General features: G+C 38.3%; 1 long non-coding RNA gene across 1 annotated transcript in view; it reads right to left on the reverse strand.

Annotated features, from left to right (window-relative positions):
• Positions 1–26,804, reverse strand: part of LOC113260925 (uncharacterized) — a 106,292-nt gene that overhangs the window by 41,037 nt on the left and 38,451 nt on the right. Inside the window, exon 3 of the long non-coding RNA XR_003318153.4 lies at positions 20,534–20,648. This is a non-coding gene — a long non-coding RNA (uncharacterized LOC113260925). The remainder of the gene's footprint in view (positions 1–20,533; positions 20,649–26,804) is intronic.

Consider the following 26,804-nt stretch of genomic DNA (forward strand, 5'->3'; position numbering starts at 1 on the left):
GCTTCAATTTCCTTGCTGGTTAGGGTCTGTTCAGATTTTCTATTCTTCCTGTTTCAGTTTTGGTAGTTTATGTATTTATAGGAATGTATCCATTTCTTCTAGATTGCCTAATTTGTTGGTATATAGTTGCTCATAATATGCTCTTATAATTGTTTGTACTTCTTCGGTGTTGGTTGTGATCTCTCCTCTTTCATTCATGATTTTATTTATTTGGGTCCTTTCTCTTTTCTTTTTGGTAAGTCTGGCCAGGGGTTAATAATCTTATTAATTCTGGGGCGCCTGGGTGGCACAGCAGTTAAGTGTCTGCCTTCGGCTCAGGGCGTGATCCCGGTGTTCTGGGATCGAGCCCCACATCAGGCTCCTCCACTGTGAGCCTGCTTCTTCCTCTCCCACTCCCCCTGCTTGTGTTCCCTCTCTCACTGGCTGTCTCTATCCTGTCGAATAAATAAATAAAATCTTTAAAAATAATAATAATAATCTTATTAATTCTTTCAAAGAACCCACTCCTACTTTTGTTGATCTGTTCCACCATTCTTTTGGTTTCTATTTCAGTGATTTCTACTCCAATCTTTATTATTTCTCTTCTCCTGCTGCGTTTAGGCCTTATATGCTGTTCTTTCTCCAGTTCCTTCAGGTGTAAAGTTAAGTTATGTATTTGAGACCTTTCTTGTTTCTTGAGAAAGGCTTGTATTGCTATATACTTCCCTCTTAAGACTGCTTTTGCTGCATCCCAAAGGTTTGGAACAGTTGTGTTTTCATTTTCATTTGTTTCCCTGAACTTTTAAATTCTTTTTTTAATTTTCTGGTTGACCCATTCATTCTTTAGTAGGACGCTCTTTAAACTCCATGTATTTGAGTTCTTTCCAAATTTCCTCTTGTGATTGAGTTCAAATTTCAAAGCACTGTGGTCTGGAAATATGCAGGGAATGATCCTCATCTTTTGGTACCAGTTGAGACTTGATTTGTGACCCCACATGTGATCTATTATGGAGAATTATCCTTGTGCAGTCAAGAAAAATGTGTATTCTGTTGCTTTAGGATGGAATGCTCTGAATATATCTGTGAAGTCCATCTGGTCCAGTGTGTCATCCAAAGCCCTGGTTTCCTTGTTGATCTGCTTAGATGATCTGTCTATTGCAGTGAGCGGACTGTTAAAAGTCCCCTATGATTATTGTATATTATCAATGTGTTTCTTTAATTTTATGATTAATTGGTTTATATAATCGGCTGCTCCCATGTTAGGGGTGTAAATATTTACAATTGTTAGATCTTCTTGTTGGATAGACCCTTCAATTATGATATAGTCTCCTTCCTCATCTCTTATTACAGTCTTTGGTTTAAAATCTAATTCATCTGACATAAGGATTGCTACCCCAGCTTTCTTTTGAGGTCCATTAGCATGATAAATAGTTCTCCAACCCCTTGCTTTCAGTCTGGAGGTGTCTTTGGGTCTAAAATGTGTCTCTTGTAGACAGCATATCGATAGGTCTGCTTTTTTTTTTAATCTAATCTGATACCCTGTGTCTTTTGATTGGAGCATTTAGCCCATTCAGATCAGAGTAACTACTCAAAGATATGAATTTAGTGCCATTGTATTACCTGTAAAATCACTGGTTCTGTGTATTGTCTCTGTTCCTTTCTGATCTATGTTACTTTTGGGCTTTCTCTTAGCTTACAGGATCCCCTTTAATACTTCTTGCAGGGCTGGTTTAGTGATCACAAACTCTTTTAGTTTCTGTCTGTCCTGGAAGCTCTTTATCTCTCCTTCCATTCTGAATGACAGCCTTACTGGATAAGGTATTCTTGTCTGCATATTTTTCTCATTTAGTACCATGAATATATCATGTCAGCCCTTTCTGGCCTGCCAGGTCTCTGTGGATAGCTCTGCTGCCAGTCTAATGTTCCTACCCTTGTAGATTAAAGACATCTTGTCTCGAGCTGCTTTCAGGATTTTTTTCATTTCTAAGATTTACAAGCTTCACTATTATATGTCGTGGTGTTGATCTATTTTTATTGATTGGGGGGGGGGGGTTCTCCATGCCTCCTGGACTTGAATGCCTATTTCCTTCCCCAGATTAGGGAAGTTCTCAGCTATAATTTGCTCAAATATACCTTCTGCTCCTCTTTCTCTCTCCTCCTCCCCTGGAACCCCAATAATTCTAATACTGTTTCACTTTATGGTATCTCTGATCTCGAATCCTCTCCTCATGGTCCCATAATTGTTTATCTCTCTTTTGCTCAGTTTCTTTATTCTCCATAATTTTATCTTCTAATCACATATTCTCTCTTCTGCCTCACTTATCCTAGCAGTAAGAGACTCTACTGTTGATTACATCTCAACAATACTTTTATTTCAACCTGATTAGATCTTAGCTCTTTTATTTCTCCAGAAAGGGATTCTCTAGTGTCTTCTATGCTTTTTTTCAAGCCTAGCTAGTATCTTTACAATCATTGTTCTGAATTCTAGTTCTGATTTTTTATGAATATCCATATTTATTAAGTCTCTGGCTTAATAAATTGTTCTTTTTTCTGGGAGTTTTTCCTTCTGGCCATTTTGTCCAGAGAAGAATAGATACACGAGAGAACAAAAAAAATAAAAAAATCAACCATGCCCCCAGTGAAATATACACTAGGCAAATCAGAAGAGATCAGAAACCAAATAAAAAAGGAAAAAAAGAGAGAATATTATCAAATAGGTAGGACAGGGTGATACCTTGGCCCTGGGTATATTTTGGTCTGTTTGTTAGAAGACACTTGATCCCAAAATTGTAAGGAAAGAAAATTTATATATATACAAAAATAAATTTGAATACAGTGAAAGGAAGCCAAAAATGAAGAATATATCTACAAAATATAAATGTAAAAATGAAAATTTTAAAAAGACTTAAAAAAAGAGTTGATAAAATAAAAAGCTAATTGAAAAGGGAAAAAAGAAAAAAATTTTAAACTGAAAGACTAAAGAATCATTAGAGAAAACTTTGAATTCTATATACTATTTTCCCCTAGTGCAAGAGTTTTTTAGTTCTGTGTCATCCGTAAACTTGGTATTAGCCTGATATTCCTGCTGGTCTTCTGGGGGAGGGGCCTGTTGCACTGTTTCTCAGGTGTCTTTGCCTGGACACAGTTGCACTGCCCCATTCCAGGGGCCAGGCTCGGTGTAAGCTGTTTCCAGTTTTCGTGGTTTTTTGTTCCCTGAAGGCTTTTTGCACCACTTGCAAAAAGTCATCAATTTTCTATTTGTAGAATTGCAGCAATTATTTTCTTAGATCTCAAGCTGAACTCACAGGTGTTCAGAATGATTAGATAGATATCTGGCGGAATTCAAGGGACCAGATGAAACAAGGGTCCCCTACTCTTCCTCCACCTTCCCTCTCTCTTCTAGGGGTGTTTACTCTGAGTCTTTCTACTACCCATATCTTGATTGACAACTGATTCTTTGCTAATTAGCATATTATGTCAAGATGGATGGAATTGGTGAAACTAATGACTATTTATTTGCACGATGCAGGCTAGAAATGTTCTCCCACTGGTGCAATTAAAGATATTCAAAGAATGTGGATTGTCTAGTATTGTTAAAAATCTGTCCACACTCTCATGCACAAGGAACATGAACATCTTGTCCCCTTCAGGGATGGAACCTAATTCCTAATACAGCCTATATCCAGCCATTGATTTGACTGACTAGAAGACACTGAAGCATGACAACATGTACTGTGATGCCTGAAAAAACAGATTACGGGGACTTCAAGGAGCCTAGAGATTAAGCTTGTGAATGGTTCTGTGCCTGCTTGTTAATGAATACTTGTTGAATACATATTTGAATATATATCAGAACTTAGTCTGAGATATGCAGCAAGGTTATGGGAAAGAAGCTAACCATCACCACTTCAAATACCTTTGCAGCTATTGTAATGTACCAGAAAGAAAGAACCTAAATGTTTTGCATGACTAATATAACTTAGGTTAGTGCATAACAAAGGCTTTTGGTTTTTACTCACCTTTTTCTGAAGTTATTGACATTTTGTAAATTGAATATTATTTTACAAACAGAAAAGGAATAAAAATTCTTAGTAGAAAAATAAGCAAACATAAGCAAGTATTTCACTGAATATATCAAATATAGTCCATTAACACTATATGGAATTGTTCAACATCATTAGTAATCAGGAAATGACCACATGAGATACCATCTTAAACCCACTGAATTGCGGGGGAAAAAAAAAGTCTGACTAAGCCAAGTGTTGGAGAGGATGCGGACCACCAAATCTTTTATGCATTGAGGGAGAAAGTGTAAATTGGGTCAGTTACCTTGGAAAATAATCTGGCATTATCTCATGAAGTTGAACATTCACATACTCTTTTTCCCTCCTAGGTATAGACTCAAGAGAAATCCGTGTGCCAGTGCTCTAAAAGACACACTCAAGAATGTGTATAGAAGCACAAAAGCCAAAACCAAGGAATAACTCAAAAGCCCATCAACACTTGAACGGATGAAAAAAAAAACTCTGGTATATCCATATAATAAAATACTATCCTGAAGTCAACATAAAATAACCACAGCAATACACAATGATATGGATAAATCTTAGCAATCTGGTATTGGGCTACATACAAGTCCCAGAAGATCACATATACAGCATGGCACCTTATTTAGGAATAGATATAATGCAATAAAGCTATATTAAAAGAAAAGAGAGAGAAAACAAGTAAAAGAAAACCATGGGGTTAAGGGTGATGCTTCCTCAGGAACAGAATGGAAAGGGGTGGCATTGGAGAGGGGAACCATATCATTTGATATAAAATTATTATCAAGAATTTAGCTCTTATCTTTAGTGATGGGTTCATGAATGATTACATTATTAATGACAGATAGATAGATGGACAGACAGATAGATAGATAGAAAGATAGACAGACAGATGGATGCAGACCACACATAGACCAGTGATGAGACTGTATCGTGAGACATGCACTGAGGTTCTTCTGATTCTGTGCCCTTGAAGGCAAAACCAAGACAAAACAAGAAAAAGTTAAAAAAGTAAAACTAAATTTGAAATGCCTACACATAGTGTGCAACACTACTGTGTTGAAGTCTAGATGAAAACTAATGCTTTATCATACTTCTTACATCAAAAACACTTGGTCAATATTGAGCTGAACTGAATTGTTTTTCAATTCCTGCCTGACTTTTGGGGATTCTTATGGGTTTCCTTTTTTGCATTTTGCTGCTGCAGCTATCATATGCCAAGTAGAAGTCTAATAGTTCTCTGCCTTTCTGCAGTTTTTTAAGTGAAAACAATATCAAGAAAATTAGAAGACAAGCCAGAGACTGGGGAAAAAAAATTTGCAAAAGACATATCTGCTAAAGGACTAGTATCCAAAATACACAAAGAATCCATAAAACTCGACAATGAGAAAACAAACAACACAATTAAAAAATGGACCAAAGACCTTAACAGACACCTTACCGAAGAAGATATGCAGATAGAAAATAAGCATATAAAAAATTCTCCATATCACGTATCATCAGTAAAATGCAAATTAAAACAACGAGATACCACTACACACCTATTGGAATGGCCACTATCTGGAACACTGACAAAGACACAACCAAATGCTGACAAGGATGTGGAGCAACAAGGACTTTGATACATTGCTGGTGGGGTAGCAAAATGTTACAGTGACTTTGATGGTTTCTTATAAAACTAAACATACTCTTACTGTGCAATCCAGCAAATGTGTTCCTTGTATTTAGGCAAAGGAGTTGAAAACTTATGTCCATACAAAAACCCACACACAGATGTTCATAGCAGCTTTATTCCTAATTATCAGAACTTGGAAATACCCAAGATGTCCTTTAGTAGGTAAAGGGATAGATAAAATGATACATTCAGACAATGGAATATTATTTAGCTCTAAAAAGAACTAAACTCTCAAGCCATGAAAAAACATGTAGGAACCTTAAATGCATATTACTAAATAAAAGAAATCAATGTGAAAAGACTACATATCATATGATCCCTACTATATGACATTCTATAAAAAGCAAAATTACAGAGTTGATAAAAGGATCAGTGGTTGCCAGGGAATGGAGATGAATAGACAGCACACTGCTCTAGAAAGTGAAAATTAGAGCAGTGAAAATATTCTAGATGATATTATAATGATGGATATATGTCATTATACTTCTATGCAAACTCACAGGTTGTGTATCACACCAAGAGTGAACCCTAAGGTGAACTTTGGACTTTGTGTTATTACCATGTGTCGGTGCAGGCTGATCAGTTGTAACAAATGTACCACTCCGGGGAGCATGTGGATAATGGAGGAGGCTGTGCATGTGTGGGAGCAGCAGGTGTATGGAAAAATATCTGTGCCTTCCTCTGAATTTTGTTATAAATCTAAAAGTACTCTAAAAAAATTAACTCTTTAAATATATATCTATATAAAATCTTGAAGGTAACATTGATGTGTTGTTGTCATCAATACGCTTAGTTCTAACAATATCAATGTTAGATAATGCTTTCTATAAGTTTGCAATCTACCAGAAATACAAAACAACATATTTAATTCAAATTAAGTAGGACTAGTCAAAATCCACACATTGAGTAAATAACAAACATGAATCTACTGACACATCCATCATCCTGAGAGCTATGTGAATGCTATGTGAATGCTGTACGGTAAGGGAGCTGGTTGATCCAGGTTTGTCATCCATGAATCAGCATCAACTATGCACCAGGCTCTATTCTAGATAAAGCAGTAAATGGCAGGGTACCTGCCTTTGTGAAGCTTAAATTCTAGTATTGTATATACTGTCCTGTCATGAGCAATGATATGAAGAATGCAAGACATGAAAACAGTGAAAAGACACAGTAATCTTGGAAGCCTCTCTGAGAAACAGAATGAAATACGAAACTGAGTCATAGCTGGGGTAGGAGGATTCCAAAGAAAAGAGAAAGTACGAAGGCCTGGGGTGGAAGATACCTTGAGGTATTGGAGAAACAGTAAGGCAAGGAGAGGGTAGAGGGGAGCCTGGTAGATATTTGGAGCACCCTGGAGACCCTGATAGGAGCTCCACCTGCATGGAAAGGAAGGGAGTGTAACTGGAGTGGGTTCAAAAGAGGCTAGGCAATGAGGAGTTGATGTGGCAATACAGCGATTCTTCTGAGCAGTTTACTCAAAAATAAATAAATAAATGTCAGAGAAAAAGAAAATATGCTGCATGCCAGAAACCTAGATGTGTGTCTCATGACTTTGAAAGAAGGTAAGATTGTTCTACAGATTGTCCTATGCAGATAACACCTTACTAGGGAAGGTGGATTGACAGAGATGCCATCAGGAGCAGGAGTCCCTCAAGGATCTGTCTTTGGCCTCGCAATACTTTCTTGTACTTCTATTCCCTTGGAAAACCTCCTAATCCAAATCTTTCTCCTTCCTCCTCTCCTCTGCTTTCCTTCTCTCCTGTCTCTCTCTTCAGCTAGGCCCTCTGATTCACAATTGATTATAGATCTCCTCACCACCCACCCCTTCACTGCACACCACCACCCAGAAGCTGACAAGCTATTCCAGGTTAGGAGCTGCTTGTCTCTCGGACCTCCTCAGCCTATAATCAGTACCAGAAATGCCTTCAGGCAAAACTGTTCTTTTTCTCTCAGACAGCTAAACTAGCCTGAGTTTGCGCAAAATTGGTTGACGACTTGTTCTCTTCTTGTTCTAGCCTGCTTCGAGAGTCTCCACAGCCATGTTAAGATGGCTGCTGTCTGAAATCTTACTTCTGATAACAATGGGCAGGAACTCTGGGTCTGGAGGCCAAGCCAGGGGGTACCTCTTCTCTCAGTTGCCCCCAGTGGAAAGTGTGGGAGGTACTGGTCATTTTATGAAAGCCACACCCAGCTCCCTTCCAAGCCCTACATGGGTCCATGCACGTGAAGCAACAACAGAAAACACTCATGGCAGACCCATGCCAGCACAGATTCCCAAGAAACCAGAAAGGCAGACCTTTAGATGTGTTCCACCCCTTTCCTAAAATGTTTTAAACTCACTGACATCTCTCTCAGCCTCAGAAACCTAAGACACTCCTCTTTATGATGACCACCTAGATATTCTGGTATTGACCAGCTTTGAAGGTCTCTGAGAAAACCTGTCCTTCAGAAATCACACAGGAAAAGGGGCTTGGGAGGATGAGTGAAGACAAAAAGGCAAATGTGTAGGCACTGCAAACAACCAGGGACCTTCCTAGCCAGAGGTGTCCTTTCTAATAGGGGGAAATGAGTCAAAGAGCCATTGCATCAGATCAGTAGAACAAATGAGAAATCCAAATTATGAGTCAAGAGGCATTGGTTTACCACTGTTATACTTTAATGAAATTTCAAAAGAAAAATTACACCCCAGCAAAGGGACATATCAACAGTGGCCAGCTTTCCTGGTCAATCAAAAGTCCCATAAATTCACTGCATAGAATTAATTGCATAGAATCTCTGTTTAAGCTTAACTGTAATAGAAATCTAAAGTTTTGCAAATATCACACATGGGATATTTCCTGGACCAGGAAATGTGTCTTTTCAACTCATTAAATGTGTTCAACTCATTAAATGTGTCTTTTCAACTCATTAAATGGTTACCATACCTAATTCAATCATAAGGGCACCAAGTGAAGCATAACCTAGAGTTGTGAATTAGTTCCAAGCTCCATAAATCTTTTATATTGAGAAACAGGCGAGGACCTGAGTATTTTTTCTTCGAAATAATAAGACATTTTAAATACTTCAGAATCTTTTGAAATTATTCTGTGTCTAAGAAAAAAAATATTTAATTTAATCGGGCTTTTTTAATACACCCATTATATGCACAAATTCTCTCTAAATAAGTTCAAGGATCGCAGTACTCGTATAATGATAAGAAAAAAAAATTACTCAGGCCCAAAAAGAACCTACAAATGTTACAAAAAGGAGCTCTATCCCTTTCAGAAAGTGCACACGGGAACAGCTCCTGTTGTGGATGCTGGGCTGGTCAACAAAAAAACAGAAGCCAGAAACTGGGAAGAGGAAATAACAATGGGACCAGCCAGTTCAGGAGCAGGAGGAGGGGATGGAGGGAATCCCTGACTTACCATTTTCAGGGGAAAGTCCCTTACCTGTTATTTCCTCTTTTACAGAATTATCCTTTTCCAGCTAAAATGTATTGGCTTCACTGTGAAGCTCCTCTTGAAGCTTCCTTGAGAACATGCTGAGGCGTGTTGACACCTCAAAGCATACCCATAATTTTCAGAAAATGAGAAGACCAAAGCTGCTAACCCCAGCTAACAAGAACAACTACAAAATGAAATAGGACATGTGTTTCAACAAGCTCAGGGGCAAAGGCCAGTAGGCCAGGCTTGGCTGGGCTCTATTAGGATAAACACACACTCTAGAATACTAACCCACACCAGAAACATACATTCTGAAAATATCAGAGGCCAGCAATCAACACAATCTCAGATTAGTCGATTAACACCCTCCTCCTCTAGGAAGGCAAGGAAGAAGTATTATAGAAAGACAAAGAGTCAGCCAAGATTTATCTTCCAGTAAACCTCAGGCTTATATAAGGATATGAAAAAAGACAATCTCTGAAAGGAAAATTAAGTATTTCTCTATATTAACTAAGCAGTTCATGAGAAAGCTGCTTCTCATTTCCAATGATGTTGAAACACTTCTTCCAAGAAGTCTTCTTTCTGACTAATGCGAAGAGAGTTGTAGCAAATCACTTTTAAGTTCCTCCCTGGAGCAAAATTGTAAGCTTGGTAAAATACATCTTACAGATTCTCTGATCTCTGCTCTGTTCTAAGCACTTTGTGGTACATAGGACTGTCATGCACATCTCCATTCCTAGGGCCTTGCTAGGTTAAGAACACATCCCATATTCTGAATATTTTCCTACATTTTCCCTTCCACGTAAGTGTATTTGTCCTATGACCCTGTCCTCAATCAAAGTCATAGTGAATTAGTTTCATAAACAAATTAGCTAGCCCATATGCTATACTGATGTGTTACAGATTAATGTCTGTAATCTTGTTTTTGTCAAAAGACATTCAGTTGGGCTAGGTGACCTTCAAATTCTCTCCCAACTCTAATACTGTAAAATTGTATGAGTAATTCCAATCAAAAAAATCTTAAACCTTGGGCCACACTAGTTGGCAAGTTGACCTTTTGGGGCCCTTGAAATTAGACCATTTGTGTTGGTGTAAAACACATCACATCTGATAGTTGCCCTTCGATCAAAAAGTTTAATGACAATTTTTAGAGGTTATTATTGCATGTCTTGTATATTGGTGAACTGAAGATGACCCGTATTCTTGGCTGTTCTTCTCATTAAGAAATTAGTCTCCTTTCCCTCCGACATGAAATCCAGGTTGGCCTTGTGACTCTCTTTAATCAAGAGAATGTGTGGAAAGTGACACTTAGCCAGTCCTGGCCTAGGCCATAAGAGATATGGAAGCTTCTTCTGCTTTCACCCTCTTTGGGGCCCTAAACCACCATAAAGAGATCCAGCTACTTTGCTGCAGACACTGTGTGGAGAGAGAGAAAGAAAGAGGGAGGGAGGGAAAAAAGGAGGGAAGGAACGAGGGAGGGAGAGAAAGAAATGGATTCCCAGCCAGCCCCCGTCTGGTCCAGACATCTCAGCTGAGGTGCCAGACATATGAGTAAAGCAATTTTGAGCTTCCAGCCCTAGATAACCTCCAGATAACAGAAGCTGCATAACCCCAGACAAGACCAGCAGAAGAACCACCCACTTGAGTTCAGTCCATAGATGGGTGCTATTATTTTAAGCCATTAAGTTTCAGAGTGATTTGTTAAACTACAGTAGAGTAACTGAAACACGTCCCTAAAAGCTGGCCTAATCCTTTCTTTGAACAAAGAAGAAATGGATAACAAAGAAAAGAATTTTTTAAATTAAGTTCCTAAATTATTATCATAGTTATTCCACCATCCAGCATACACTTATTCCCTCCTGTATACAATGGCACATCCATAAATTCATTCAACACTTTCTCAACTGTATACAGGTCCTCAATATCTGTTGCCATGGGTGTGGAGAGAAATTGTAAGCTCCTCCTGGCCAGAAACCAAGAACTCCAATAGGTCTTTTATAAAGACTTTTTAGCAATAATAATTTCAGCAGAGATCTTCGGCAATGATCAACACTACTTCCCGTAACTCTTGCTACTTTTCCACACTGATGAGTCTAGAAATGGAACCTCAGACAGAAACTCCACTTTGGAAGCCTAATATCATCCTTTCCACTTTAAAGGGCACTGAAGCCATAAGCCCCTCTCTCTGAACTCCCAACAACAAAATACATTACACTGTGACCACAGGCTTCTTCTATAGGAGTATTTTTTGTATTGGTTGGTTATGATGTTGGTTATTCCTACAGGGAAACTTTAAGTTCCTCTGTCTTGCATTCATGTGTGACAAATCCCTGACACCTGTACTGAAGCTCCCAGGCCAGGCCAGAAGCTTGGGTTCTTGTCCTGCCACTATGCCTAGGAGTCATCCTGAAAGATCCTGTGGATAAAAGAGACTACAGTGTGCTCACTTCAAATGCTTAGTTTGCACACCTTCACCAGAATGCCACTAGGCCCCTCATCATCTTTCAGATGGCAATGAAAACTGAAATGTTGATAAAATATTTTTTCAAAAAATTTTCAAAGTTAAAATTTCTTTAAGGTAAAGTATATTCAATTTTTATTCTATATATTTCTGAATTGTTAGGTTTTTTTTTAGAATAAATATGCATTATTTCAGTAATTTAAAAAAATAAGTAGATCAACGGGGAAATTAAATTGTGTCTAAAATACTCATAAATATTTTTTTTTGCATTCTTTCCGGAATAGTCACTGTCTAAGTCTGGAAACCATGAGGTGCTGTAATGGAGGTAGAAAAGCCCATTTTATATGTCAACAAAGGACTAATATAGTTATGCTTTATCTTAATGTAGCAACAATTGACTTATAAATGCGCTATGCCCTTTCCTGTCCACTGTATTAATGCCCACATCAAACACCAAACTCTTAGACGCTGAATGTAAAATGCCCCTGCTGTTTGTTGTGTAAACTGTCCTCCATATAAAAGTCCAGAGTACGTCATATTCCCTAAATCTTTCCCCACCAGTCTGACTCTGCTTGAAATTCCCACTAAAGCCTTTGGGTTAAAATGTTGTAATGCCCATAGGATATCTCTTGAAATACAAATTGCGGTTTTCTTAAAGGAGTAACCAATTAACCTGTTAGAACCAAGAGTTTCAGCTGATGAAACCGTAGTTACAATGCAAGGCCCAACTCAAAAAAAAAAAAAAAGTCACTGTCGATTAGGCTGAACTTTCTCGTCTTTTTCTCATGTTATATGAGTAAAAATGATCATAATTATCAGTATAATTTATTGAGTACCCATAATGAATTGGGCCCAGTAGTTAGTACTTTCCACACATTATGTATTACTTTTCCCATTTCATGGCTTATAAAGCTGAGATTAAAGAAGTTAGGTGATTAGTCAGGATCAAAACAGCTCCTAAGAAACAAAGTCAAAGTCGACAAGATGGTGGAGTAGGAGGACCCTAGGCATCTCATCCCACAAACACAACTAGATAACTATCGAATCTTCCTAAACACCCCAGAGAGAGAGGGAGAGAGGAACACACAGGGGAATACACAAGAACACTTCCCCAAAGCCCTGGGCTCAGAAAATAGGAGAGGCTGAATTTCGAAAGTCTTGCAACCACTGAAGTTTAAAGCCTGGGGTTTTAAAGGTCAGCAGGTTTGGCTGGGATAGAGCCTGGTGAACACTGCCCCGCTCCTGGAGAGAAGGCAGGCAAACAACTGGGGAGCACACAGTGTGGAAATGGCACCTGAAGAATGCCTGGGGCACACAGTGGGACAATGTGTGTCTGGGAGGCAGCATTCCCAGAGAGGCCTCTCTGGGAACAGGGGAGCTGGCCAACACCATTTCCCACCCCTGCCCCAGCATCAACACAGAGCCACAGGGGAGGCAGTGCAGCGCTGACACTCGCTGCCCCACTTGTCTACACCAAGTCCTACCCCACTATGCTCTGGCGGGGCTGCCCATCTCCATCAAGGTTGCCTCAGTCCCAGAGAGGCAGGATCTTACCCCAGAAGACCAGTGCACACCCCCACCCCCACCACATCTCTAAAGCCTGGAGTTTTAAAGGTTAGCAGCAGGGATAGAGCCAGGAGGGCACTGCACTGCTCCTGGAGAGAGGGCAGGCAAACATCCCCTGGCAGACACCATAGAAATAGCAATCCGAGAATGCCTGGGGCATGCAAGGAGGACATCATTCACTCTTTTCCGAGAGCCTCCCTGAGAAGTAGTGTTCATGGAGACCCCTCTCCAGGAACAAAGGAGCTGACTGGTGCCATTTTCCTCCCCACCCCTCGCCATAAACACAGCGCCACCTGTGGGAAGCAGGACAGCACCGACACTGGCTGTCTAACTCCCACAGCACGTCTCCCGACCAGAGAGTTCTATGTGACCTCAGTACTGATGGAGTTGGTGTCAGGTCTCATTTCACAAGCAGACTAGAGCACACCTACTTAAAACTCCCTACATTCAGGCCATGAACCAAACTGTCCACAGCAGGCAAGGAGAGCCTCCACAGATGACTGGCCTGAAGGACAGAGCAGCCAAAACACAACAGCAATGTGCACAGAGCACACACTAGACTCAATCTCTGAAGCGCCATGCCCTGGGCACTACATGACCTCCTCTTCATAAGGCCATTCCTTTCAGGAGCAGGAGACAAAACTGGCATTTCTAACACAGAGAAGAAGGCAGAGACTTAGACAAAAAACCAAGATGGAGGAATTTATCCTAAATGAAAGAACAAGATAAGGCCACCACCAGAGATCTAAGCAAAACAGACATAAGTAACATGCCTGATGAAGAATTTAAAGCAACAATCATAAGGATACTCACTGGGCTTGAGAAAAGAATAGAAGACATCAGTGAGACCCTTACCACAGAAAGAAGAGTTAAAAAAGAATCAATCAGAGATGAAGAGTACAACAAACAAGACTGGAAACAGGGTTAATGCAATGAATAATGGGCTGGAAGGAGAAAAGGAATGAATTAGTGACCTAGAAAATAAAATAATGGAAAATAATGAAGATGAACAAAGGAGAGAAAGAAAAATTATCCAACACGAAAAAAGACACAGGGAACTCAGTGACTCTATCAAATGTAATAACATTGATATTATAGCAGTCCCAGAATAAGAAGAAAGAAAAAAGAGGGCAGAAAATTTATTTTAAGAAATAATAGCAAAAAACTTCCCTAATCTGAGAAAGGAAACAGACATCCAGATCCAGGAGGCACAGAGCACTCCCACCAAAACCAACAAAAGCAAGCCAAACACCAAGACATATTGTGATTAAATTTGCAAAATATAGTGATAAAGGAAAAATCTTAAAAGCAGCAAGACAAAAGAAGTCCTTAACTTACAAGGGAAAACCCATAAGGCTAGCTGGAGATTTCTCAACAGAAATTTGGCAAGCCGGACGGGAGTGAGATGATATATTCAAAGTGCTGAATGGGAAAAATATGCAGCCAAAGATACTCTATCCAGCAGGGCTATCACTCAGAATAGAAAGAGTGATAAAGAGTTTCCCAGACAACCAATAAAAGGAGTTTGTGACCACTAAACCAGCCCTGCAAGAAATATTAAAGGGGACTCTTCCAGTGCAAAGGAGAGACCAAAAGTGACCAAGACAAGAAAGGAACAGAGAAAATCTCCAGAAATGACAAAACAGGTAATAAAATGGCAATAAATACATACCTATAATTCCTTTGACTGTAAATGAACTAAACACTCCAATGAAAAGACACATGGTGTCAGAATGAATAAAAAGCAAGACCCATCTATATGCTGCCTACAGAAGACTAATTTTAGACCTGAAGACACCTGCAGATTGAAAGTGAAGGGGTGGAGAAACATTTATCATGCAAATGGACGTCAAAAGAAAGTCATAGTTGCAACACTTTCATCAGACAAACTAGACTGTTTTGTTTTTGCATTGTTTTTACTCTGCTTTGATATCAGGGTAGTACTGGCCTTGTGGAATGATTCTGAATGCGTTCCCTCTATTCCATTATTTGTGAGATTTTTATAAAGACTGTCATTAATTTCTTTTTTAAATATTTGGTAAAATTCACCAATGAAACCATGTGGTCTTGGGCTTTTCTATGCTAGGAGATTTTTGATTCCTAATTCAACTTTCATTCTTGTTATTGGTCTAAGAAGATTTCATATTTCTTGGATTCAAGATTCATGATTCCATTTTGGTAACTTGCATGTTTTTAAGAATTACCTGTTGTTGTTTTTTTCTAAGTTATCTGATTTGGAGTATATAATTGTTCATAGTAATTTGTTATCACACTATGTATTTCTGTGGTTATCTGTTGTATTTTTCTCTTCCATTTCTCATTTTAGTTTCTTTCTCTTTCTCCTTAGTTAATATAGCGTAAAGCATTGGCAATTTTATTTTTTGGGAAAACTGGTCATTACTTTCAATGTTATGTTATTGTTTATTCTGGTCTCTATTTTATTTGTTTCTTTTTTTTTTTTTTAAAGATTTTATTTATTTATTCGACAGAGATAGAGACAGCCAGTGAGAGAGGGAACACAAGCAGGGGGAGTGGGAGAGGAAGAAGCAGGCTCATAGCGTAGGAGCCTGATGTGGGGCTCGATCCCATAACGCCAGGATCACGCCCTGAGCTGAAGGCAGACGCTTAACCACTGTGCCACCCAGGCGCCCCTATTTTATTTGTTTCTGATTTCCTTCCTCTACTAAATTTCAGCCAAGTTTCTTCTTTTTCTAGTTCCTTGTGGTACACTGTTGTTTATTTGAAATTTTTTTTCTTAATACAAGCATTGATAGCATAAATTTCACTCTAGCATCTGTTTTTGCTGTATCCCATAGGTGTTAAAACATTGTGTTTTCTTTTTCCTCTGTTTTGAGACATATTTTGATTCGCCATTTGATTTATTTGGTCCATTGCTTGTGCAGTAGTGTGTTGTTTAATTTTTACATATTAAATATTTAATATTAAAAAAAAGAAACAAAGTCAAGATTCCAACCAGAACTGACTGATGTCAAAGCCCATGTTTCTTCTATACTGTGCTTATAATACTTGAGGCCAAGAGAATGCTATACCTATGACAAATTTATACAGTTAGCTATTTGTGCGGAAAATTTCCTTTTCTCTGCCATATTCTTGCCATGCAGAGCCAGTGGCAGAGAGAAGGCCATTGCAATCACTCGAGATCCAGTCTTCTACATGCGCCTCTTCTCAGGTCCTAGTCCTTAGCCAAGCTTCCAATCTACCACATCCCCCTTTGGTTTCTCTAGTCTAATTATAGCTCTTAGAACACTTGCTAATTCAGACAATAATCACAACATCCTGTTGCGTTCAAGCAAAACGTTTTTTTAAAAACAAAGATAATTACACTTCAAGGTGTTTTATAAATAATGAAAAGATAATATCTCCTTAAATTCATACAATGGGTGTTCTTCCTTCTCAAAGAACTTTACAACTATTAACTAATTGGTGCTTTAATATAATACTAAATGCCTTTTAACCCTTGGAAGCAAAAGTGTCTGAGGGTAAAGCCATTCTCACTCTTGCCAGACAGCACAGGGGATTCTGACTCTCATTTTGGGGACTGCAGGCTCCTGAACATGATGAGGATAGAGCAGAAAGTACAGTGAGAACAAAGGCTGGAAATTAATGGAAATCTTCCCATCTATTAGCCATGCAGCTCACAAGGCACTTGTTTTGATAAGATGTTCCTTCAGCCATATAATTTGGTATTTTAAAAGGTGGCTTCTATCAATTATAACAATCTGGTATATGATGTAAGGGAAAGCTGAAATCCAGTGAACTATATTATACAATAGCTGACCTCACACTGAATGGAAGACTAAGCTAAGAGTAAACACACATGAGGTTGCTGCCAACCAGTCCTCTGCAACCTAAGGAAATGGTTCAGATGATCAAATAATACTTCCCTGGTTCTGTGCTGGCTTTTTAAAATATTACTATACAGTTATTTATTGTTATTCTTTTTTAAAATTTATTTATAATATTTTTATTCAAGTATAATTAACATACAGTGTCATATTAATTTCGTGTCCAATATGATTCAATACTTCCATACACTACTCAGTGCTCTTAATTCCCTTCATTTATTTCACCCATCCTTCCACCCACATTTCCTCTGGCACCCACCACTTCTCTGTATTTAAGAGTCTAGGGTTTTTTGTATATCTCTTTTTTTTCTTAGTTTGTTTTGTTAAATTCCACATATGATTGAAATCATATGGTATTTGTCTCTCTCTGACTTATTTCACTTATGATTATACCCTCTAGATCCATCCATGTTGCTGCAAATGGCAAGATTTCATTCCTCTTTATGGTTGAGTACTATTCCAGTGTGTATTTGTGTGTGTGTGTGTGTGTGTGTGTGTGTGTGTGTGTGTACCACATCTTTATCATTTATGGATGGACACAGGTTGTTATATGGAACTGCAGCCAATTTCATCTGCTGTTTTATTGTAACTTGTTATAATAGTTAAATAACATAATACTTCTCTATTAATTTCTCATATTATTTGAAGACTTTCTTTAAGGATTTCCAAATGACAATTATTTACCTGAAAACATGGTCTCTCAGGAGCACAACTTTGAAACTAAATCTAGAGAAACACACGATACCCTTCTTGGGTTCCTACAGCTGAAAGATACACAATTGTAATTCAAAATATTCTGTAAGAAATGTGACCACATGCATCATTTAAGAAACCAGCTCTTAGGGGCGCCTGGGTGGCACAGCGGTTAAGTGTCTGCCTTCAGCTCAGGGCGTGATCCTGGCGTTATGGGATCGAGCCCCACATCAGGCTCTTCCGCTATGAGCCTGCTTCTTCCTCTCCCACTCCCCCTGCTTGTGTTCCCTCTCTCGCTGGCTGTCTCTATCTCTGTCGAATAAATAAATAAAATCTTTAAAAAAAAAAAGAAAAAAGAAACCAGCTCTTAGAGTCAGTAAGAAAAAAAGAGGCAAAATTCTTGACAGATAGGCTTTAAAAAAATTGCAACAACTTAAACCAGCCTCCTTAAGGATTATTTCAATGTCCTGAACAACAAAAGAATCCAGATTGACCTTTAGTATGAAACTTTGGTTCTCTTTTGGTTTAAGGAAGATGCTTGATGTTTTGGTAACTTTTCCTGTGTTCTAATTGTTTCCTTAGGCAAGAGGAACTCATCTCTTATAAGAAAGCCTTATTACAGACTGAATGTTTATGTCCCCCCCAAACGCATATGCTGAATGCTTAACCCTCAACGTGACTATATTTGGAGAAGGGGCTTTTATGGAAGTAATTAAGATTAAATGAGATCATAAATGTAGGGCCTTGATCTAACAGCAATTGAGTCCTTACAAGCAGAAACCCTAGAGTTCAGCTCATTCTCTCTGCCATATGTGGTCAGAGTCAGAAGGTGGCTGTCCGCTTTCACAGGAACCAAACTGGCCAGCACCTCAATTTTGAACTTCCCAGCCCCCAAAACTGAGAAAATCAATTTCTGTTATTTAAGCCCCCAGTCTACAGTATTTTGTTCTGACAACCCTAGCAGACTAACACAGATACCAAATTAAAAAAGAAAATATTCTACAGGTTGGATTAGAACCATAGAACAGAAGAATATTTGCAACTTAAAACCTACAATGGAACTTGCTTGTATAATTTTTTCCATTGGACTCCATGGAAGATTCCAGTTAAAGATCCTGCGCATCCATGACATGGCAAAAGGATGACCTGACTTTTTTTGTCTTGCATGTTTAACTTATTTTAATAAGTTTTCCTGCAACAACATGAATAAAAGAGTTAGGAATAAGCTTAACCAAAGAGGGAAAAGACCTCAATAGCAAAAACAAACAAACAAAAAATTCCAGTTAAAAAACGAAGACATACAGATGGCCAACGGGTACATGAAAAGATGCTCAACCTCACTCATCATCAGGAAAATGCAAATCACAACCACAATGAGATATCAGCTCACACCAGTCAGAATGGCTATTTATCAAAAAGGTAAGAAATAACAAGTGTTATCAAGGACGTGGAGAGAACCCTTGTGCACTGTTGGTGGGAATGTGAATTGGTGCAGCCTCTGTGAAAAACAGTATGGAGGTTCCTCAAAAAATTAAAAACAGAACTACCATATGATCTAGCAATTCCACTTCTGGGTATTTCCTCAAAGAAAATGAAAACAATAACTCAAAAGGATAGATGCCTCTTCATATTCACTGTAGCATTCTTTACAATAGCCAAGATATGGAAGCAACCTAAGTGTCTATTGATGCGTGAATGGATGAAGAAAATGGCATATATATGTGTGTGTATATATACACACACATACATTCTATTCAGCCATTAAAAGAATGAAATCTTGCCATTTAGAACAAGGATGGACCCTGAGGACATTATGCTAGTGGAATAAATCAAACAGAGAAAGACAAATACTAGTTGATTACACTTATACATGGAATTAAAAAAAAAAAAATGAACTCATAGATCCAGAGAACAAATTGGTGGTTGTCAGAGGCAGGGTTGTGGGTAGGCAAAATGAGTGAAGGACATCAAAAGGTACAAACCTCTAGTTATAAAATAAGGAAGTCATAGGGCTATAATGTACAACATGGTGACTACAGTTAATAATACTGTATTGTATATTTGAAAGTTGCTAAAAGGGCAATCTTTAAAGTTCTCATCATAAAAAAATTATAACTATTTATGGTGACAGATATTAATTAGACTAACTGTGATCATTTCACAATATATACATGAATCAAATCGTGTACATCTGAAATTAAAATAATGTTATATGTCAATTCTACTTTGCTAAAAAATAAATTAATTTTTAAGTTTAAAAAAAAAGAATTTCCCACAGAACTAAAAGTCTCACTCATCTATATGTTTATATTATTTGGCATTCATAGGTCAGTACCTAAAGCTACAGTGGAATCCTCAGGCCTCCACAGAAATCCGAATGTGTCAAAGACAGTGAGAGCTCATCGAATATTGCATGAACTCCCCTATATTTCACAGTACATCTGGGGTCATAAAACTAATTCTAGCCCAAGGACTCTCAGTGGAAATGCATGTCATTTCCAGGACAAGGGGGTTGAGAGCCAATGCACCTCTACCATCTCCGTTTTCCCAACCACGACCACCACAGAAACCACATGTTCCAAATTCTATAGTGGCAAAATGGAATAGGTAATAAGTAAGAAATAAGCATTTATTTGGTAAGCCCCTGAAATTTCAAGGTTTTATTTCTTGTGGCAGCTAAGACTAATTACCCTAATAGATTCTGGAACTCTGATTCTGCAGATCTTGTGACTTCAATGTTATTTGAAACTTGAACTATTGCCATTTACAATGATGGACCCTGAGGACATTATGTTAGTGGAATGTAGACGCAAACCTACCTGTCAAGTTGCGACAGACCATCAGTAACTGAACACAGAGGTAACTGGGTAGATCAAGCATCAGTGTCTCCATAGGAACCACGTATTAAACTTCTTTTCTGTTCCTTGGTCTGAGCTACATGATGTGGAGAGACAACAAGGGAAAAGGCACAGTTTAGGCTCTCACAATGCTTCCAGTATTGTTACTAGCAAGGTTTTAAGACTCCTGCCTCTCCTAACCAAGGTACTAGAGCTCCTTTGTTTAAGGAATTACATAATTATGCCACACTGAGATTTTATACATACCTAGAATGATGATCACATGAACCAAGGAAATAAGAAATGAGGATTTAATTGATGTCATGGGTTTCAACTGCAATTATAGCAATAAAATTCATAATTTGGTTTATAGTAACTTTCTCTACCACATCCCTGCCAAAGTGCTTACAGCTTATAAGGGTAATTAAATATAATCAAAGAAAATAATGCTAATTAAAACCATAAGCTAGAACTATGGTGATGATTAGATTAATGGACATCTTAGCTAATGGCATATTCCCTTATCTTACTCCAAAAGACCAAGCAAGGAACCTTCTTTTGTCATTCATCTTCTTTTTACTAAAGGAGAAACTGAAGGACATGGAGGGTGTCTAGATGGAAAACATGGAAGACAGGCCAGACAGAAACCCATGTGGAACACGGAGTTTATTTATGGGTCTGTGCTCCCTCACACCCTCATGCTCTTTGCCTTCGCCCGTCTCCACTGTCATTCTCAGATGTCACTTTCCAGTTTGAAGACAAAAAGTTTTTTTGTTCCTTTGGTTTTCCCTCTTTTGTGTCTGTGGTGTCTACCTGATGCCTTTGAGCACCTAGAAAACCAGGAGCACTGCCTGGTTCTCTTGTGACCCTCCTCCACTGGTTTCTTCCAGCATCTACTTTTGAAAGGAAAAGAGAGAGAGAAAGAAAGAGAATGATTTACTTAATGGATCATCCCCCTTTAAGGCCCAATAGAATCCTAATCATCAAAGCCTGATACAGCAACCCGTCAAGAGTATGAACTGACTGACTTATATTAGGTCAACTTTCTCTACTGGAACCTCCCTTTGCTGAAAATAACTTCTTTTATATTGCTAATTGCTCATTCTAGCTACTATAAAAAAGCATTACAGTTGCTTCCTCTGAATGTCTCAGGACAGAAAAAAAAATCTGGTTAGAGAATGTTGTATTAAGAAAAAGAAGAAAAACAAGAATATTGAAGCACTTGCTGAACTATGGGTCAGACACTTTGTTATTATATGAGTTTACTCAACTAATTAACTCACAAAAAATTATGAAGTATAAATATAGGTGTGACATTTGTTCAAATATAGCACTCAGTAAAAGTCATCAACATGTGACATTAACATTAAAACATTACAATTTTTACAAAGTCTTCCACTGAGAAGATTCAGTTCTTCAATCTTCTTTATGAAGAAGTCCCAAAATACCGTGAATCTTACACTAGGGTGTTTCTCCATTTGCATTATTCCAAAATATGCCAGAAGGAATCAACATGCCCCGTAACATGAAGGAAGCTTATTTTGCAGGGTGTTTTCCCCACATAATAGAAAACAACTTATATTCATCCATTGTTCTAAAAGGAATTACATTGAGATAGACCGACAAGAACATGGAACTGAGAAGTGGAACATCTGCACGCTAAACCTGGCTTCGTGCCTGAGTCAGCTGTGACACTTGAGGAAGTCCCTTTACCTCTGCTCTGACCCACTTCCTCATCTATCAAATGAGAAGCACATTTCCATATTGTCTGTTTTGACTAAAAAAGCTAATTTAAGATACATGCTATTTAGGATACATCCATTTAAGATTATTTTCCATTTCTTCCTACATCTCCTTGTTTCCATCATTCACTAATCAATAATCAGTCACCTACTGAATGTCAGACCCTGCGAGGTACCACATGGATCTATAATGTTTTGGGGATACAATATATAAAACAGTGTCTACAAGACCATAATTGAGTAGGGGGAAGCAGTCATGTAAACAAGTAACTCTAATGCAGTGTGAATGCTACCAGAGCAGGACAGGCCAACTGCTATCGGAGAACAAACAGGAGTTCGAGTGGCCAGATAAGACTTTGGAGAAGACGTGACATTTGATTAGTGCCTTGAAAAATGAGTATCTCATATTTTTCTATAAAATCTCTCTCTCCATGTAGCACTACTTTAATGGATATGTAGTCTACTTTCATGATACATTAAAAAACAGGGCTTCAGCCAACTTGACCATGGCCCTAAATAAAATTTCTTCTGACTGTATAGCAGCAAGCCCATTGTCAAAGCAAAAACCACATTTCATCTTTTTGGTGTGACAATGGATCCAACCATTACAATGGAATATGGAAGTGGCTTGAAGATATAAACAGAGTCAACTGAAGTCATCCAAAGCCCACATTGCCTTTTGTCATAAAAAACCTTTAACTCCATTTTTAGAAGTCTGTAGATGCCTTGTGACTTCACAGCTTTCTTTAACTTAGATACCCAAACTCCTGTATGAAGAATTCCAGCCAAAGAATTAAGTTTCAGTTTTTCTTTGGGGATATCCTCTAACTCCACAAGGACATATACTAACACATTCATGACATGGTGGTTCGAGCATCTCTATTAGGACATCCACGGCTGCAAACACCAACCAGCCTCTATCATACACTCATAGCAACACACTCAAACCAAGCCAAGTAACCCGTTTCTTCCTATCAACTGCATCCGGGTAGTATCGGTGTGGAAAGATTCACACGTAGCTGCAGCAATATGCCAAAGTGAATGGAGTAAAATCATAAAGATATGTGCACTGTGGGACTGTGTAGGGGGAATCTTAAATGGAATAAAAATTATCCTTTTGGTATTAAAAATAAGTCCTCAGGGGCACCCGGGTGGCTCAGTTGGTTAAGTGTATGACTCTTGGCTTCGGCTCAGGTCATGATCTTGGGGTGGTGAGATCGAGCCCCATGTCAGGCTCCATGCCGAATGTGGAGCCTGCTTGGGACCCCCCCAAAATAAATAAATAAGTAAGTCCTCAAATCTGACAAGAGTTCATTAAAAGGGGAAATACTGATGCACTATTGTTGGGGATATGGAAGATTACAATCGTCTGGGAAGCAATTTATTCACATGTATCAAAAACTTGAAAATATTCATACTCCTGTCCACAGCTTCTAGAACATAATGCTACTTACAGAAAATTCTTTATGCATGAAGATGATCATCAAAGGATTATTTACAGTAATAAAAAAACACAGTACAATCCAAAAGTTCAACAAGACAATGATTTATTTAAAGTATTGTACACCTATATATTAGTATACAATAGATTCACTAAAAAGAAGTCAACGAAAGGTTTATAAACCCTTGAAAAATACTTCAATTAAATGTTAAGAAATAAACCGAATTATAAAATTGAGTGAACAGTTGAATTTTAGATCACAACTCTGCTTTAAAAATGCAGATACAAGAAATTCACCAAAAAATTCCCAGTGATAGCCTTTGAGTGAATAATTGACTGACATTTTACTTTTTCATATTTTCTATGTTTTCTTTAACAAGCTTCAGGAAATAAATTAAGTGCATTAAATGCAGCATGTCGGAATGACCCTGTTTAGGTATGGTGTTAGATACTCATAGATCCACAGCCAGCCAGATCAATGATCAACATGAGCCACCACAAGATTCAAAAGAATGTCAGTGAACTGAGAAGCTAAGGGAGGCACAGTAATATAAAACAGGAAAGTCAGATTCCCAGAACTTATGAGTAATAAGAAGATAAATGCAGAGAAAATTTGCTATTAGAAATGCATCCGATTTTCCAAACAATCTGCAAGACAGATGAATTCAGAATGCCTCTGTTAATGAAGTTTAGTTTGACCAAAGGACTAAAGCAATTGATTCAACAAATCTTGACAGAGAACCTGTTGTATGCCAGGTACTTGTCCATGTGTCTAGGACACGATGAGAAATATGACATGGTCCCTGCCTTCAAGACGCTTAGAAGAGTATGTATGGTTCAATGCTATAAGTTTTTATTATATTTGGATTTAATTAATGCAGGTACCGTCCCCAAAACTGCCTAAAGATAAGAAATTTTTACATATTTCATTTGGACTAGTGGGAAGGAAGGAAGATTAAATTCCAAAGGACTGACTGATAAAAGAGATTAAAAATTGGAGTTGGAAAATCAAGTTAAGAGTTCAATAATTCATGTTGAGAGTCCACAGCTGCTAACACCAGAGGAGGCTGGAGGAAGAAGTCAGCTTACAAGAAGTGAGTCAGTTAGCCGAGACCATTTGTGGAGTACCCACAGCAGCCTCAAGCAGCGTAAAAATACTGTGAAATGGTGCCCCCAAAAACAGACCATTTGACCTCTTCTACAAGAAGCTTCCACACTGATCTGGGAAATAAAACACACAAAAGCAAAAGTCAAAGAAAACTTTTATAAATTTCATTTGTTGATATGTCCAAATGGAAAAATAAAGAGGGCACCATATGGAACAAGGACCATAATCTAGGGTGTGAATCACAGAACAGGTGTATTTGAAGCTGCCTTCTGAAGGTCATGCGGGACAGTGACAGAGAAAAGAGAAAGGAATGGCGCACTCAAATGGAAGGGGAACAAAAGAGTGACACGTGGAGTAAGGCCTGGAGGTCAAGTTTGGCTTGGCTCTAGCCCAATAATTCCCATCGCTAACTACACCTGCAAACTTATTAAACACGCCCATACCCAGAGTTTTAACGGCACTGATCCAGGTAGGGCCCAGGCGTTAGTGTTTTTAAGAAAATGCCCCGTGTGGTTCTGGTGTTCAGCCAATGTTGATTATCCCTGAGTAAAGCGACCCTGTCACTCAATAAGGAAAGATGATGTATTTGAATGGGAAACAGATAGTTGCAACTTAGTTAAAAGAGAGCTTTAAATTCCATAATCAATTTGGCACATTAGACTATGAACTTCTTGGAAGAAGAGATCATGTCTTTATCCATTTTTACATAAACATAATATTAAATTAATATTTTTGAATGAATGTTGAATAAGAGAATGAATCATTACTGTAGACACTTCAGCTAATACATAAGACGATAATAATGTTTAAGGGAGATGGCTTCAATATTATAACAGAAGGAAGGAGAGATTGACAGCAGCTAACATCCACTGAGTGCTCCCTAGGTGCTTCACATGCAGGGTAGTCATTTCATATGCAGAACCAGTTTATTAAGTGGACCTGATTATCCTAAATTAGGGAATGGAGGCCCAAGGTGACTCAGTGTTGATGAGCAGCAAACCTGGAATCTGGCTTTGCAAAAATGAGAGTAGTTCTTGGTGGACGCCTACATGTATGTGAGCGGTATACGAATAGCCTACAGTATACAAACCAACACACTCACATTTCTGAACAGAATTTCAGCTTTTGACTTATTCTAACGATGCAGGAATGGCATGTGATTTAATTAAGGTATTTACCTAACTACCAGATTAGACCTCTTAACAGTAATCAGACAGGTGGGTCAACATCTGGTGTTTCTGAAAAATAATTTCTATTGCTCTGTCTCTTCCCACATAGGATTTTATTAGAAATGTAATAGAAAAGAAAACATGCCCCAGTGCACTTTGTTTTGAAACAGGAAATATAATTGTTTATAATTTAGGGGAAATGGTTCGCCATCCATTGTTCCTCTGTTTACATTTAAGGAAAATTTTTCCTTTCGTTCTTTCAGAGCTTGTCTGAAAAGAAATGTCTCCACTCTGCTTGATGCCATGTATGATCTAGAATAGCAGGACTATATGTCAGTAGAAGTAAGAAATTAATAAACTGAAGAGGGTTTCTCATACTCGTGTGCTGAAAGTTGTAAGTGAAGGGCGCTTGGGTGGCTCAGTCGTTAAGCGTCTGCCTTCGGCCCAGGGCATGATCCCAGGGTGCTGGGATCGAGCCCCGCATCAGGCTTCCTGCTCAGGGGGAAGCCTACTTCTTCCTCTCCCACTCCCCTTGCTTGTGTTCCCTCTCTCGCTGGCTGTCTCTCTCTCTGTCAAATAAATAAATAAAATCTTAAAAAAAAAAAAAAAGTAAAACTGAGGACATTCTAGGTAGCATATCTCTGCTCAAGGATAAGTAGAGATCCTCAATTACCAGAAGAAAAATTAAGCCTTCTCAAGAAGGAAAATGGAAAACCAATCTACCGGCATTCAGCAATATCAATACAAACTTAAACACATTAATTGCTTTCTGATTTTTTGGGAAACCAGAAAC

Source organism: Ursus arctos, unplaced genomic scaffold (assembly GCF_023065955.2).
Source record: "Ursus arctos isolate Adak ecotype North America unplaced genomic scaffold, UrsArc2.0 scaffold_15, whole genome shotgun sequence".
NCBI lineage: Eukaryota > Metazoa > Chordata > Mammalia > Carnivora > Ursidae > Ursus > Ursus arctos.